The sequence below is a fragment of the Mandrillus leucophaeus genome, unplaced genomic scaffold (genome assembly GCF_000951045.1).
Source record: "Mandrillus leucophaeus isolate KB7577 unplaced genomic scaffold, Mleu.le_1.0 Scaffold266, whole genome shotgun sequence".
In the NCBI taxonomy this organism is placed as follows: domain Eukaryota; kingdom Metazoa; phylum Chordata; class Mammalia; order Primates; family Cercopithecidae; genus Mandrillus; species Mandrillus leucophaeus.
In genome coordinates this window covers 1179702-1186053 of record NW_012102765.1, presented here as the reverse complement: position 1 = coordinate 1186053, position 6352 = coordinate 1179702, and the positions used below count along the sequence as shown (strand labels likewise).

The 6352-nt window shown below is 39.8% G+C and overlaps 1 pseudogene across 1 annotated transcript; it reads left to right on the top strand.

Annotated features, from left to right (window-relative positions):
* The first annotated feature begins 1133 nt into the window (after nt 1-1133).
* LOC105542717 lies at nt 1134-6288 on the top strand (annotated as a pseudogene). Its single transcript, XR_001006514.1, has 4 exons — nt 1134-1200; nt 3835-3984; nt 4289-4437; nt 4568-6288. The product of XR_001006514.1 is annotated as a septin-7-like (transcript).
* The last annotated feature ends 64 nt before the right edge of the window (nt 6289-6352 follow it).

Here is a 6352-nt window from a genome sequence, read left to right as displayed (position 1 = left end):
ACATTTGCAGAACAAAGAGAAATTGATAACTAATCATTAGAGAGACATTAACATCCCACTCTCAGAAACTGATAGATGAAACATTATAGTTTGAAGCATTTTAAACAAGTATTTGGACAACACATTGAGCAAGCATCACTAGATTACTCTATCAATCTTCCTTTATGTCTGACTGTGTTCAAACACAGTGGATACAGAAATAAATAAAACAAAATCCCTCCCTTCACAAAACTACATTCTAGTGAGAACAGACAACAGTAAACAAGTATTACACATACAACATCCAAGAAAAGAAAGCAAAGAAAAAGGGACTATTTTAAATAACAGATTTATAAAATAAATGTTTTAAAATACAATTTTATTTCAGGAGCCACTTCAGCACAGACCTGAAGATGAAGCAAACCATACAGATATCTGGGAGAACAGCATTGCAGCAGAAGGAACAGCAAATGCAAAATTCTTGAGATGAGAGCAAGTGAAGGGGGTTAGAGGGACAAGAAGGACATCTGGTGCCTGGAGCAGAGTCAGCGGTAGGAGGTAATAAGGTTTGAGGTCTAAGAATTTTTTTTTAATAGGATCACTTTTTGTTTAGAAACCTGTAGACCAATACAAGAATTAGGGACAGAGAGACTAGAAATCCTTGAAAGAATCCTAACATGGCTGCTTCAATGACGACAGAGAATGAGAAATTAATTCATATGCTATTATGGAGGTAGAGTTTACTTTTCATCTTTCCTTTGTGATTTTTCATAAACATAAATATCCATTTTTAAAGAAACTGAAAATCATATGGTTTAGCTGACTTTTTAACTTAATCTCTCAGACCAATGTTTTGCTCTATTGTGAGTTTTTTTCTCCACTATCTTGACCATCACTGTCTATGCTATTGTTTGTTTGTTTGTTTGTTTGGCACAACTGGCTTTATTTCAAGCTTGTTCTGTCTAGTTTATAATCTCTATCAACATATCAGTTATCTGCATTGCTCTACTTACTCCTTAAAAAAGAATTTTGATTTTAATTTTTGCTTTTAAAATTTTTCTTCTGATTTCTTCTATTCTTGGTTTTGGCACTAGGAAGACATGCTTTTTACGTTGATCAATTCCTTCTGGGCAATGAACCAACTTATCGACATCATGTCATTTTCAAATTTCTTTTATTTCATTGGTGTCCTTCTTATTGCTGCTCATTGGCTTATGGCATGTGAGTTTTCTGACTAATCAAACACTATATTCTGAATGCAAAGATAATGGTCATACTCTTCAAAACCCTATCAGTTGTCAACTTCCATATGTAAACAGCAAAATAGATACATGTTTTATATTTCCATATTGAGTCAGTTATTTCCAGTTTCAGTGTTTAATGAAAGTTTGACGTCTAATTACAAATGACAACATGAAGATTCTTTATTTTAATCCTTCTTTGGGTTTTCTTCCTTCCCCTCTTTTTCCTGTCTCTTAACCCTTTCATTTCAGTGTTCTTCACTTCACTTTATTACTAAGAAAGGTGAAGTAAAAGAGTAAACTAACTTTATTTGAGAAAAATTTCTACCAAAACTTAATGTTCCACAGTAATCTCAGAATCTGAAACCAACTTGAGTACCTAAAGTAATATAGGAGACTTCTAATAAAGCCACACGGGAGTAAGACAAGTCAGAATTACCCTCTAGCCCAAACAACTAGGAAACCAGACAAACATAAAAAAAACAACCATTATCAGACACTGGACAACAGGTAGGGCAAAGGCAACAAAGGGAAAGAAACACAGTGACCCCTGCCACGGCACAGGCTTCTGCCTGGAGTTAATTTAGAAACTACCACACAGAGAGATGAACCCAAAATGAGAACTGAAATGAGAAGACAAAAATCATAGGTTCAGGGGGCTCAAGAAGACTAGAATTTGTGGGGCAGAGTACCCAAGAGAAGAGAGGTATTCAGAGAAAGAGCTCCAGAAATCTGCACAGGGATAGCCTTGAGTTTCAAATGAATACCAGTCTGCACACATGTGATGTGAAATCCCAGAAGACTGAACAAGAACAACTTCCAGGGAGAGAACAATTACAGAAGAACAATTTCCAGAGCTCACAGAAAGCTGCGAATCAACTGTATTGTCACTAGCCAACTGTGTTGTCTCTAGCCAGAGTGGCGAGACTTCAATGACTACTTAACACATTCAGCAGAGACCAGAGTGAGACACACCTTTAGGAGCAGGGCTAAATGAGCCATAGAACAAATGCTATTCTAGACCATCCCTAAAAGAGCTGACAAATAAGTCTCAACTTATCCTGAGAGTGACTCTGTATGAAAAAATAAATGTCTCAACTGAACAATAATGATTCACAACTACTGGGCATAATCCAATAATCCAGCTATTATAAGCATGCCTCATATGCACAAGAATGTACAGAAAACATGAATATGAGGAGAGAAATAGAAGATATTAAAACTAACATGGAACTCAAAGGTAATATCAAAAAGATAACATCAAATGGAAATTTCACATTGAAAAGTTAACATGTGATTAGAAATGACAAAAGAAGATCACTATCCCTAAAGACATAACACGCAAAAAAAATCTATTCAAAATTAAGAACAGTATGAAAAATGACAACACAGCTACAGTGCCCTGTGGAATAACAGTATCCTACCTAATATGTGTGAGGTTGGGGTTAAAGGGATGGGGACAAAAAAACTGTTTAGTGAAATAATTAGCTGTAAATTTTAAAAGCTGTATGATTATAAACCCACAGATCCAAGCACAACAAAATCCGAGACAGACAAACACACACACACACACGCACGCACGCGCGCGCACATGTACCAGTAAGGTACTTTATAGTCAAATTGCTGAAAAAGATTAATAAACAGAAAATATTAAAAGCAGCCACTTCCAAAGAAAATACACATTGCTTAAAGAGGGACTAAAGTAAGAATGACTGCAGGTTTCTCGCCTGAAACTATGTAAGCTAGAAGGCAGTAAAAAACATATTTAAAGCACTAACGGGAAAATTAAAGGAAAAACCCCTATAAACACTGAACAAAACATGCAGCAATAAAAAGGATCCTTCAAAAACAATAGGAGGCTGGGTGCAGTGGCTCATGCCTGTAATCCCAGCACTTTGGGAAGCCGAGGCAGGCAGATCACCTGAGGTCAAGAGTTCGAGACCAGCCTGGCCAAGATGGTGAAACCCTGTCTCTACTGAAAATACAAAAATCAGCCAGGAATGGTAGCAGGCGCCTGTAATCCCAGCTATTCTGTAGGCTGAGGCAGGAGAATTGCTCAAACCAGGGAGGTGGAAGTTGCAGTGAGCAGAGATCACACCACTGCATTCCAGCCTGGGCAGCAGAGCGAGACTGCCTCAAAAAAACAAACAAACAATGTTCACAGCAGCATTATTCACAACAAATAAAACATGATTAATAGTTAAGTAAAATATGATACCGACATACCACAATGGTGGTATGTCTATGGTGGAATACTATGCAGCCTTAAAAAGAAAGGAATTTCTGACATATGCGATACAACAACATAAATGAACCTTGACAAACTCCTAAATGACTTAAACCAGTCACACACACACACAAAAAATAGTGGATTCCACTTACATAAGGTACTAAGAGTAGTTAAAATCTGAGACAGAAAGCAGAATGGTGGTTGCCAGAGGCTGAGAGAGGGGAGAAACTGGGAGTTACTATTTAATGGCCATAAAGTGTAAGTTTTACAAGATTAAAAAAAAGCTATGAAAATGGATAGTGGTGATGGTCACATACATTATAAATGTATCTAACATCACTAAAATGTACACTTAAAAATAGTTAAGGGGTTGGGTGGCCACAGATGGCCGGGCGGGATGTAACCAGCCTCTGAGCTGCGGCCCTCCACCGCCGCCCATAAGCTACCAGGAGGAGCTTTACGACTTCCCGGCCTGCGGGGCCGGGCGCACCAAGGGCCAGACGCGGTGCGTGCCAACCGGCAGGCGCCTGGCAGGTAAGATCTCAAGGTCGCGCAGAAGCTCCTCAAAGGCCAGAGCCAGCTGCAGCCACGGTCGCGCACTCACCTCACCTGAGCCTGGGCTCTCACTCTAGGGGAATCCACAGGTCTTTCTTGAAGAAATCTGTAGTCAGAACTTTGTGCTGCATTTTTATCTAGGGAAGGAACAGGAAGAGAACAGTGTGGTCTCCTAGAAATCTAGCATTGGAGAAACAAGGAAAATTCTTCCAAGGATGGTCTCCCACTCAGAGCTGAGGAAGCTTTTCTACTCAGCAGATGCAGTGTGTTTTGATGTTGACAGCACGGTCATCAGAGAAGAAGGATTCTATGTACAAAGCAGCTGCCAACTATTCCATGTTTCCCAGCTGGAGGAGCCCTGCCCTTCACCTTCGCAGCAGCAGCCCTGACGCAGACACTCCAGGGAGCACCTACCTGGGGCACCCCCAGCTGGCACAACATACAAAGTGAGACAGGGTCTCGCCTTATTTCGCAGGCTGGTCTGGAACTCCTGAGCTCAAACCATCTACCCGTCTCGGCCTCCCAAAGTGCTGGGATTACAGATGTGAGCCACCTTACCCAGAAAGGTGAACCTGGATTAGGAAAGTTGACATTAATCAACTCTTTACTCCTCACAGATTTGTATTCTCCAGAGTATCCAGGTCCTTCTCATATAATTAAAAAGAATGTACAGGTGGACAATCCAAAGCTTTAATCAAAGAACGTGGCGTTCAGGTGCTGCTGCTCACAATAGTTGATACCCCAGGATTTGGAGATGCACTGGATAATAGTAATTGCTGGCAGCTTGTTATCGATTACATTGATAGTAAATGCAGAATCGTGAAGGAACAGACGTCAGATGCCTGATAGCAAGGTGCAGTGTTGTTAATACTTAATTGCTCCTTCAGGACATGGACTTAAACCATTGGATATTGAGCTTATGAAGCGTATGCATGAAAAAGTGATTATCATCCCACTTATTGCCAAAGCAGACACACTCACACCAGAAGAATGCCAACAGTTTAAAAAACAGATAATGAAAGAAATCCAAGAACATAAAATTAAAATATATGAACTTCCACAAACAGATGATGATGAAGAAAATAAACTTGTTAAAAAGGTAAAGGACCGTTCGTCTCTTGCTGTGGTAGGTAGTAACACTATCATTGAAGTTAACGGGAAAAGGGTCAGAGGAAGGTAGTATCCTTGGGGTGTTGCTGAAGTTGAAAATGGTGAACATTGTGATTTTACAATTCTAAGAAATATGTTGATAAGAACACACACGCAGAACTTGAAAGATGTTACTAATAATGTCCACTACGAGAGGTACAGAAGCAAAAAACTGGCACCTGTGACTTATAATGGAGTTAATAACAACAAGAATAAAGGGCAGCTGACTAAGAGCCCTCTAGCACAAATGGAAGAAAGAAGGTCTAAAATGAAGAAGATAGAGATGGAGCTAAAATGAAGAAGATAGAGATGGAGATGGAGCAGGTGTTTGAGATGAAGGTCAAATAAAAAGTTCAAAAACTAAAGGACTCTGAAGCTGAGCTCCAGCGGCGCCATGAGCAAATGAAAAAGAATTTGGAAGCACAACACAAAGAATTAGAGGAAAAACATCGTCAGTTTGAGGATGAGAAAGCAAACTGGGAAGCTCAACAACGTATTTCAGAACAACAGAACTCTTTGAGAACCTTGGAAAAGAACAATAAGAAAGGGAAGATCTTTTAAACTATTGACCACCAGTTACGTATTAGTTGCCAATATGCCAGCTTGGACATCAGTGTTTGTTGGATCCGTTTGACCAATATGCACCAGTTTTATCCATAATGATGGATTTAACAGCATGACAAACATTATTTTTTTGTTGTTCTTGATGGAGATTAAGATGCCTTGAATTGTCTAGGGTGTTGTGTACTTAGAAAGTAACAGCTCTAAGTACCTTTCCTACATTTTCTCTTTCTTTTTTTTATTAAATGGATATCTTCAGTTTAATGCAGGAGAACATTTTACTGTTGTACAATAATGTTCTGGTGGTTTGACTGTTTACAGGATATTCCAAAATAAAAGGACTCCGGAAGGTTAAAAAATAATAATTAAGGGCCAGGACAGTGGCTCACACCTGTAATCCCAACACTTTGGGAGGCCAAGACAGGCAGATCACTTGAGGTCAGGAGTTAGAGACCAGCCTGGCCAACATGGCAAAATCCTGTCTCTACTAAAAATACAAAAGTTGGCCAGGCATGGTGGCACGTGCCTGTAATCCCAGTTACTCAGGAGGCTGAGGCAGGAGAATCACTTGAACCCGGGAAGCAGAGACTACGGTGAACCAAGATCACGACACTGCACTCCAGCCTGGGCAACAGAG